Below are 11,546 nucleotides of genomic sequence, written 5' to 3'. Positions count from 1 at the left end.
TTTCCTGCTTTCCTTGAGAAAAAACGACGGCACTAACTATATATATATATATATATATATATATATATATATATATATTTAAATAATATGGTTTAGAGTTAAGAATAACATGCTATTTGCACCCGGTTGACTATAGTGAACAATGCTTTTTTCATCCTGTTGACCTTAATGCACAATGCTATTTGCCCCCTGGGGACTTCAGTGAACAATGCATTTGTACCCGGGTGACTGTAGTGAACAAAACGATTTGCAACCGGGTGACTATAGTGAACAAGCTATTTGCACCTGTTTAAATATTCTCATCTTTTTCAATTCATCATCATGTTATTGGAAGATTCATTTGATGCATGATTTATGCAAGAGAACATTATTTGATGTTATTATTATTAACTTATAAAAAATGATTAGAATCTGGCACATTTGCAGATTATTACCCAGGTCGGCTGTTTCCTGACAAGGATAACAGCTGCCGTTCATGGAATTTATCTAAAGGAAGTGTTCAACATCTTGAGGGAGAAAATACAACAACACCCAGTTTGTGATTAAGATTCTGAACAGTGTGAAACTTTCCTCTTTTTATCTGATGTCTGATAAGGTTTCCCCATCAGCTAGTTGCAGCAGAAAAACTCCTTAAAATTGAACTCTTGGGGGCAAGTTAACTTCTGCGGCATCTGTCCGTGGCATCATCACAGACACCAGACCCGTTATTTCTTAACAGTCTGATGATTATTGTGTTGATATTCAGCTTCATTTGACATCTTTGCCTCATTCTCAACTTTCACAGAACAGTGTTTTTGCACATGAATTGTACTTCATTTCAGTATGTCCATGTATTGCTACTTTATACTTCTACTCCCTTGCATTCCAGAGGAAATATCTTGCACTTTTCAATCGCTTACATTTATTTAAATGTCATTGTTACATATAAATATTCATTATATGATATGATGCAGTACTTTAATACTTATCTGCCCAGTTTAAGTGTCCAAAATTGGTTTCACTTTGACAAACTAAAACATTGACATGCTCTTACATGTATATCACAGCATATCATATTTTTCATTATTACATGGCTTCGTTGAATACTCAATTCTGATTGGTCAATTCAGAACACGTGACACGTTGTTAATACTGTAGTACAGACCGCTGTCAAGGACTTATTGACTGTTGCTAAGGAGGATCAAGAAAGAGAAAGTAAAAGAGGGTAAAAGACGGAGCGCTGGACGTCAGATAAATCACCAGAAGAAGGCAGAGAGGAAGTAAACACTAACAGGAACTGTTTCGGCTCTGCAGAGTTTAAGGACTTGTTCGTGGATCAGAAACTGTGAACAGGGTTGGAAAGTGCTGCCGTAAAGTTGTTGTTGTCGCAGTTCCAGCCATTGGTGCGCCGTGGAACAGTTTTTTTTCTTAACGGAAGAAATACGATAATTTTTAAGTCAATAAAATAATTTCAACTAATATTGGGAGTCGATTCCTTTGTTTGTTTAGTATATGGCCGTGTAATAAGCGGGATAATGTGCAGCGTCTTGGTCATCAAGGCCTTCAAGCTGATCAAGATCCCTCCGCTTCGCGTCGGGCTCTCTGAGCGGCCTGTCGGGTGTTCTTTTACCCATAATGACCGCCTCGCTGCACATTATCCCTTACATATAATAATGTGAAATAGCCATAGCAATTTAAACTGTTGATACTTTAGGAACATTTTTGCTCCTATATTATTGTACTATTATTTAAGAAACCTGATAAATGAAGGACTTTTACTTGTACTGGACTTTCTTTAAACCTATTTATACTTCTACAGCTGTGTACTTCTTTCAACATTGCCACCAAACAACCGTTGGTGTCATTTACAGGAACCTTTCCAACTGAATGATGAAGATGTGTTGCAGGTTCCCAGTGTAAAGCTGGGTCCTGTCATTGGCAGCCTCTGTGTGAGTGTTGGCAGGACGCTCTGCCTCCTCTAATGCATGTGTGGACTCTAATGGCAGCTGCTGCTTTTCACCTGACAGTGGGGAGTTTCACTGGGAGAGTGCGACACATGTGGAGGCTCCTGCTATCTCCCAAAAACCATTACCTCTGTTTTGACTCATGACACAGTGAACCGTTTATCCAGGCCTATTTTAAATCACCATATCTCAGTCGCTGTTGAGGCTCCCTGCCTCAACATCTCAGGCTGCAGCTAGATCAGAATAGTCTCTCCTTTTAAAAATCTCTCCCTCATGTGAAGCTTCTTTTCCACTGCCTCCTTTTATAGTAACACCGTTTGATTTGTGTTATATATAGTTTTGCTGTTGCTTTATTGTCGTTTGATTTATATCTTTATTCAGCATGTAGATGTGTCATAATTTAGCGTAAAGCCTGATTTTGATGTGCAGTCCCTTTGCCTGTTGTTGCTAGGTATCTTAGAATATTACAATATAAATAAAATACCATCAATATTTTACACACTGATTTCATGGCTCAACCTCGACTACTAGCTGAAGTTATGTGCACTCACAGTATTCATTAACGGTGACCTACTGTATTATGTAAAATCCCCTTTTTCATGTAAACATGTGTCCCCTCTGTGGAAAGAGATTCCGAAAGTTTCAGGAACAAATATTCTCTCTCTTTTTGTCCCGATCCATTTCTATAAAAACCTGTCTGAAAATGAGTTGATCAGATTTTTGCCACTTGATGATGTCATAATGTGTTTTTGGCTTGTGTAACCATTAGCCAATCACCAACCAAGGTAACCCCCCCCCCCCCCCCCCCACCCCCACCTTATCTCCTGAATCTCCTCTTAGAGCACCATTGAGTTCTTTTTAACCAAATACCTCTCAGAGGGGCGTGGCGTGGGGAGGGGCTCCTTATTTTCATCTAAAGCAGGGGTGTCAAACTCAAGGCCCGGGGGCCAAATCCGGCCCGCGACTTCATTTCATGTGGCCCCACTAGAGCAAAGAATATAATATGTTTATTATACGGTTACATGCCGCTTTACAGAAGCACATTGCCCATAAACTACATGTCCCACAATGCATCTCAAATATGACTTTTTTCTCAGAATTTGACTTTTTTTTCTCAAAATGTTACCTTTTTTTTTCAGAATTTCACTTATTTTTTGTAGTTTTTCCAGAATTTGGCTTTTCTTTTTAAATCATTTTGTGACATGCACACTGAAGAGACTTGCAATTGTTTGCCCTAGACTTCTGCTTTCAGAAGTAGTTAATTATGAAGTAATTAACCTATCCGATAATAATCCAATGAAGAGGAAATAATGTTATATAATAAATGATTTTATATATATTAAATATTTATATATTTATTCTTATATAGTCTTATATATAAAACTGGCCCTTTGAGTGCAACTATGATGCTAATGTGGCTCGAGTTGAAATTGAGTTTGACACCCCTGATCTAAAGTAACAGACAGAGAATCAGCACAGGGCAAACAGGGCTGAAACAGAGGGGATTATTGGATGCCGCAATGATCTGTTTGCTGTTTGGAGCCAAACACTTCAGAGACCTGTTTTGTATCTCAGACCTATAATATATTGATGAAAAACAGTATAATAGCGGACCTTTAACATTAATTTCCTTACAAGTTTATCTGGCTAAACTGTGGAATGAGTTTCATTGAATATATCATTGTCTAGCCACTCGTGTTATTTTCCCAGTTGGACCTAGGGATGTTGTCCAATGCTCTCATCATAGCAATTACTTTGGTGAATACATCATGACAAATTGAGCCAATGGTCATACCCCAACCACACTAGAAATGCAGTATTGTGTGTTTCTTAAAATGTACATATAATTGGTGCTTAAAAATACAGATGGTAGCCTAGTTAAATAACGTGTTATGCTATTTTAGAATCATTTCAGCTATTATTACCGCCGGGATGTTTTGGTGTCATTAAAGAGAGTTAGTAACCGTCTTTCCCTTTATTGAACAAAACAGAGAATCTCTATTAAGAGCTACTTTAAGTCCTTAGTTTTCCACTGGGAAAATATAAACATCACCACAGTGAGAGGGGAAAAGAAGAACCAATCATTCAACTCCATGCACCTGTCCAGCTTCAGCCTAATTGAGATGGGTTTCAATGACAGAGCATTAGGTTGCCTCGACATCGCTTCGCTTGGCGGTGATTCTGTGTTGTTTGCCAAGCATGCTGCAAGCTAGTCATGTAATTGTGACCACAGTCATTCTCCCAACCACCATCACAGTAATCTGACCTATGATGCATTATCACATTAGAGCTATTGGTCATGCCTGTGCAAATCAATCAAGTTTAGAAATGTAATCTTTGAGTCTGGTGGTGTAGGAAACCTGCCGCAGGTTTAACTGCATTAGTTAGGTGTGCCTATTAAAGTTTAATGGTCATGGAAGCTATTATATGACTTTACGCTTCTTTTAGTCTGCCATTATTGTGTACATGTGTCACCCTGCAATGCCCTGCAGCCGAATGTTCCAAAGAAAATCATTAAGGAGATATTAGCGGGTCTGTGCTTTCATTCAAATGCCTTTTTTCCATTTATTTTGCCGTCATGAAACATTCAGCACAGTTAGCGGCGCTTATTGCAATAATTCAATTGTTTTCTGGCTTTTTATCCCAAGCTCCAGTGCTAATACTAAAGCACAACCATCATAACCTTAATTTCTCTTCCTAATATGTATGTACATTTATCTAACAGGTCGCCACCTGTTGTGAAAAAAAGTTGTGATACCTTTTCAGAATCACAGCTTGACTTTCATTTCAAGCAACACCAGTATGCTTTCTTTCTTTCTTTCTCCGGAAGTCAACTAAAACTTCTGTCCAAAACGATATTATTTCTGAACAAAATCATAACGGAGTGTGAAATTACCCTGAGGCCCTTATTGTCTGTGTTCTGGGGCTGAGCAGGCATTTGAGGGCACTGGTGCATTTTGAATGGCTGCATGCTGGGCCTGTGCCATTTCTGGGGATTACATGAGTTAGAATAGGGTTTTGTGAAATATCCTGCAAATAGAAAAAAATTCAAACAATAAGTGTTTTTGCTGAGTGGACGCATTTAAGTCCACAGTGAATTGAGATATATCAAGCGTTCAGGAGAAAGAGAAATGAGACACTGAACAATACATCTAAAGGGACTCTCAAAGCTAAGAGGTCGCACTTTATATATAAACCTGGCTTCAATGTGAGATACAAAGGGGTACATCACCTTCAAACATAGGCAATCTATGATTTAAAAATGTGTATGGGAATACAGCAAGTATATGTTATCCTCTGACACAGAAATATATTATTTAAATGAAAAGATTGACATCTTGAGAAAAGATATCTTCAGTCTTGCTTAATTAATTTCATTCTCATTTTCTCATTCTGTCTGCTAAATATAAAGGAAACAAGGGAATAACTTCTGTTGAAGAAAACTCCACCTAAAAGCTTCTCGTGAGCTCACTAGTTAACACATATGGTAATGCATGTTAAGGTGTTAACTGCATTACCCGTACTTTAAAATAAATTGGTGATCTGGAGTTTTTGTGCCTAACTTTTTGTTGCCCAGCCGCAGTGAGTTTCTGGAGTTTCTGATGGTTGCTTGGCAAACTCATGGTGACAACGAGACCCCATTGTGTTACCTTGATGCAGAGCCAAGCTATAATTTCCCCTCTGACTCCAATCTGCTAAAATAAGCTAACCTGCTAATGGTTTTAGCTTCATATTTAACTGACATACATGAGAGTGGTTTTGGTCATCTCATATGTTAACAAGAAAGCAAACAAGCACATTTCTCAAAATATGAAACTGCTCCTCCCATTCTTCAATAGTTACATATTTATGTAAAACACAATATCCGTATCAAAGCAAACCCATGTTAATCTACAAAGTTAATCAGCCCAGAATTGACAGATCATTCATTTTTTCTTCTCAAATGGTATTTACACAGTAAACCTCCAGGGAGTAAATTGAGCTTGAAGCTTTATATTTAATGAAAAAGGATTTCACTTAATATGCCCTAGTGAAAATTGCGACAGACATGATGCGTTCATGCGTGTAATGCTCTGAGAACATCCATAACCTTTGCTACATGCAAGTGGAAGTCTGTCACTTGAGCTTTTGCGGAAAGCTATCTGACTGTGCTGCAAACCTACAGAGAAAAAAAGGAAATAGACAGACAGAGAGCAGAAGGCTTGGGGGCTGATAAGGACTGCTACTGGTATTGTAGCCAAGCTAATTAGCCAAAAGGAAATTGGGCTCCAGTCCATATCAGTTAGCTCCAGAGAAGCCAATCTCCCAGGGACCCCTCAAGGTGAACAGCCATGCTACTGGCTGCCTGACATCGACAGCCATGATAGCTGAGTGGGTTCGAGTTAAATTTGGAGGCAAATGAAGTATCCATTTCTCCCCCCATAGCCAGTCTGCCAGGAAGCTAGTTGTTCTTGGTTACAGTCATTTAGAATTTTACTCTGAGGCTAAACCTCTGCAATTTTTGTTAAAGTGCAACCATATGGAAGTTCAGCATGGGGCTGCACTTCTCTCAGAAACAGCACAGCACCCATTTTTTTTAACATGTGGTTCAGGCAATTCATATTCATGTGTAGTTCAGAAGCAGTTAGTTTATTCACAACATGATATGACACTAAAGGAGAAAACTAGCTCAGGCCACATGTGGGAACAAACACTCAGTGGGTACTCAGTGTCGACGGGAAGTCTGAGCTTTATTCCTTCCAATATAATATTTATATGTATAGTCAACTGAAAGAATGAAAGACATGCTAATCTAACAAGTAAGTCGAAACCCAAGGGTATTTAAAAGCACTTCATAAAAAGAATGTTTTATTCTCAGAAATCGTGACACAAGTGAATTGGACAAACGAATAATAGGCTCTGGAGTTTTCTTACAAAACATGGGAGTGAGCTTTGGATATCACACAGCTCAACACCAAAGAACAACATGAATCAATATGGCTTGATCAACAAGCCTTTCAAACCCCCTGTAGTCATTTTGTGTCATGGGTGAGTAAATATTGTACTTTTTGTTTCTTGGAGGAAAGATAATGCAGTGTTGCTTTGAAGTTGGGCGCACCTCCATGTAAGGTCCTGAACTAGCTCGGAGAGTGCTGCTTCCTTGCAGCTATTTAGCTAAATTTGGACTGTGGCAGAGGCATTGTGGAACAGCTGTAACTCAGTGCTTCTTGGCACACAAACCCTGGAGTGCTTGTTAAATGAATTCATTTAAGGGAGAGGGACCAGCTTAAGATGCACAATAAGGATCAGTCCTTGTTTTCTAAACACCGCCAAACAACGGAATATAAATGCTGCTTCTGCTCTGGAAAATCCAATATGTTAAGAGCCACACAGGGCAATGCGGTACTCATAAACTATAGTGCATATATCATTTCATGCATTAAAGTGCTGACATTTTAATCAGTGTCAGAATTTCTTAATTTTTTTCTCTCCAATTTTCAGTTTGTGCAAGGGTAAGGATGTATGCAGGTGCAGCTTATATAATACCTTGTAAGAAATAATAAGGTGTTAACCTCAAGAAATGGAAACTGAAGGAGTGATGGTGATCCGTCGCAAACATAGACAAAGTAATTGGATTGTGACTAGTGAGCTGTGGTAATTCAAGAAATGTCATAGCTCTGTTCTTTTCCTGGTGTTATTTCCCAGCAGCACAGTCTAATAGACAGGACATGATTACTGGTCATGGATGGCCAATTCATGCTTTAGTGCACCTGCAGACATCCCCAACAAATGGAACAAATGGACCAGCAATATAGTTTATTATTATTCGTTTGCTGTGCAGCCTCTCAAGTGGAATTATTTTTGAATGAGGTCATCAACATATTACTGCTTGCCTTGAGAGTTTTGCATTAAATGTGGAACTCAAGTTGTTTTAGTGGTTGCCTGTGTTTCACAGATGTTTACTTGCTCCACTTGTATATTGTATTCTATTGGATTATCCAAGTAACCTTTTCAACATCTAAAATCATTACCACAGTGTACTGTATTTGTACTTTCTATACTTTAAGCAGTTGCCCTATTTATGTTTTGGTTGCTACGTATTTATGTTATCTAGCAAAGCACAGCGTCACCTTCCATAAGCAGAATAATGAAAGCATGTGAAGATGGGGTTGTATTCAGTGGAGCCCCCCCGTCTCTTGTCTCCTCCAGGAGATGGAGCCAGTTTGCCAACTCTCTCTGGCTTCCTGTGTTTCATTTGACATTGGCATGCTCTCAAATGTATCTCATAGGGACTTCTATTTCTATTATAGGATCCTTTTGCTGCAATCAAGCCTCTGAAGCAAGTAAGCAGCCATAATTGTAAATCAGTGACTGCTGTGTCTGTCTTCCACTGCACAGGGAGGCCTAAAGTCCTTTTTTTACCTTGCATATGAGAATGTATTCTTAGAATTGTTTGTGTTCTAGCAGGGCTATAACCAATATTGAAACTAAGGGGATCTAGTCCAAATGCCTTCATACTACTAACCACTTAGGAAATGTGGACCTGATGCTCATAAGAATGTGTTTTAGCCATGCTAACAAACTCTAAGGATGGGAATGTCTGTCTCTTGGGTTGGCCACTAGTCTGGTACTGACTGACTGATACACTGCCATTCATTTATGTACAGCTGTTTATGGTGTTTCAGACAATTTATTATAACTACTTTGGTAATACACTTGATACATACACTATGAGCTGTGATTTAAACATATTATGCTCATTTTCAGAGTGCATATGTGTCCCCTAGCCTATCATATACAATGTGTTGGAGCACTAACCAATAGAAACGTGAATGTTACATAGTGATGTCACTAAGTATGTTGAGGAAGTAAACAAAGGAGTCCAATGGAGAAGTTTCAGGCAGGGGGGGGGGGGGAACTCCCACTGGAGAGTACATTGGGATTTTAGCCTTTGCAGACCGTTTAAGGCCCTGACACACCAAGCAGTCACCAGAGAACTCGCCGACGCCGACTGTTGCGTCGCCGTGTTCTCATGCGTCTTGGCCATGTGTCGGACTGGAACACACGCAAATACTTCAGCCGAGCACGTACGAACTGCGCATGCGTGAGTGGCAATAACTCTCCTTACCAGCAGGCGGCGGAAGTGTGTATTCGTCATTCAAAAGAGGCAACAACCGGAAGACAGAGAAGAAGAACAGACAGCGTGATATAAACAAACAACAAATAGCGTGTGCGTTCCATTTTCACTCTCGTCCATCGAAAACATGTTTCGTGCGGTACTGGAGCTATCAGCCATTGGAGTGTTGCTTGTGGAAGACATTCTCAAGCAACAGTCTCTCAAGAGGCAGAAGCGATCAGAGTGATTTCTTTGTCCGTCGGCCATGAAAGGCCACATATGGCGTGTTACGGCAGACGGTGCGGGACACACCAAATTGAGTTTGGGCGACAGGGCACGCTTCGTCGTCCGACTAACGAAAACGTACGATTTCGGCATGGTGTGTCAGGGCCTTAACATGCACTAAAACCTATAACACACTACAGGAAAGGGAACAACTCAAAAAGCATAATAGGACCTCTTTAAGTAAAAACGTCTCTGATCAAAGATTGAATGGATTGCCAATAAACTAGTCATCTATTTCTAAAATATGTTGAAACGTATTCATGACGGTCTTTTTAAAAGCTTAAACTTGAACCTATTCAAACAGATTCCACCTTAAATGCACTGGATTAAGCCTCATAAAAATGTTTTATTGAATATTGTCATATAACCCCAGTATGCATTTACTGCCCTGTCTCCTAGAAAAATGTTTATATTATTTCTTTAGAGAAATATCATTTCTAGACAGCGTGTCTGGTACTAAACTCAATTTTGCAGAGCTGTTTATGTTTGTTTTCCTCCTCATGGTTATGTTCTTCTCTGCTTTTGTGATGTCTGGCAGTGTTCAATTACCTTCACACCTGTCACAAAATTAAATGACTTCTTGTTGAAGACAACATGAAGCACAACACTGTTTTTGTTGGGCCATCCATGATCATCATCTTTCGCTGTTGATTTTATACAATTACATTTCAATCAAGGACAGCATGTGTGGGGAATGACTGAAAATCGTCACTGATTACTCTACTGTAATTATTTTGATAGAAGATTTATTCCCCTAGAGCAAGAGCAAACTAGGTTTATGAAACAAACTGAATATCCAGAGCTGGGGGAAAGTGCTCCTCAAACTATTACAGAAGAACCACCTAGGAGTGAATTAAAGACACAAAGAGAAGTTCAGTTTAAACCACCTGTGCATACTTTTCTTGATAGACCATCCTGCGTCATAGCTTTCAGTGTTGCTTGAAAGGGCCCGTTGGTATCAGAAGATACAAAAGGCAAAGACTTTTCCACGTCACTGCACAACATTTCATGGGAAATATCCCTTTGATTTCAGAGGAGGGAAATACCCCTTGTCTCAGTCTCTTTGTTTATATCCCCCTTGTTAAAAATTTAAACAAACTTGACAATGCCTGAAAAGCTCAACCTACCATGAAAGGATAGGAAGCACACACAAGGAATTTGAAGAGGAATCCCAGAAAGAGTTGAGAGAGAGAGAGAGATATATTTCGTATCGCAACTACTACACATGTGCTGTGTGTATAGCGTGTGCTTTGTGTACGTGCTTGAGAGCCATTCAGATGTGAGTGAGAAGGAGAAAAGTTAAACAGTTTAGAGATGACATCTCACCTACTCAACTTTTTCAATAGAAAATGATTTAGGAAAATCAAATATATTACAGGCTATTACCATGAGGTCTTTTTCGGAATATATTTTCCTACGCGCAGGTTTATTGATCCAAAAAAAACTATTTCACATTTGGATGAGCTCCATTCCAACTGAACAAAAATGATACTGGGTCAGGACTCCTTAGGACAGACAGGATCCCTGCGGGGTCTTAAAGAGTCTTACATTTGATAATCAGAATTTAAGGCCTTAAAAAGTCTTAAATATGATCAAACAAATTAGAAAGGTCTTAAATAGGATTTAGAAGATCTTAAAAATGACCGGATTTGAAAGGTACTTCTGTATGGCGATCACGTCTAAATGTGTTTTGGGGGAAATGTCCGGGCTGCAAAGTTACCAGTACGCTAATAGCCTTTCAGTTACCCCCAACAATTTGTATTGAAATAAATCAACATGGAACCAGTAATCACTAACTTTGTTTTCCCCGGCCCCTTATCGGAGAACACCCAGCTAGTAACCTAGCAACCAAGCTTCAGTTACCGGTGTTGTGTCAAATGATGCACCCCCGTCGTGAAATGCACCGCTTGACACTTGAATGTATAGTCCGCTATCCTATGTTGTCTTTTTGATGGTTGTGTTGTCGAATCATGGATTTTGCATTAATTCGTCACTTATTTTTCCGTAAATGTTTTATTTAATATATGTTTTTATTTAATTGTGACGTCCTGTCTGTATACTTTTGCTTGTACTTGTGCTTTACAATGTATAGTTTATTTTTACATCAAGTGCTTGAAGGTGGGAATTATATGATTGTTTTTATTTTGGGTGGTGCTTTTTATGAATAGCCTGGTTGCTACGATATGCACCCCTTGCTATCTCTGACAATAAACGTGTCACAT

This window comes from Notothenia rossii (genome assembly GCF_949606895.1).
Source record: "Notothenia rossii genome assembly, chromosome: 3".
NCBI lineage: Eukaryota > Metazoa > Chordata > Actinopteri > Perciformes > Nototheniidae > Notothenia > Notothenia rossii.
This window is presented reverse-complemented; position numbering follows the sequence as displayed.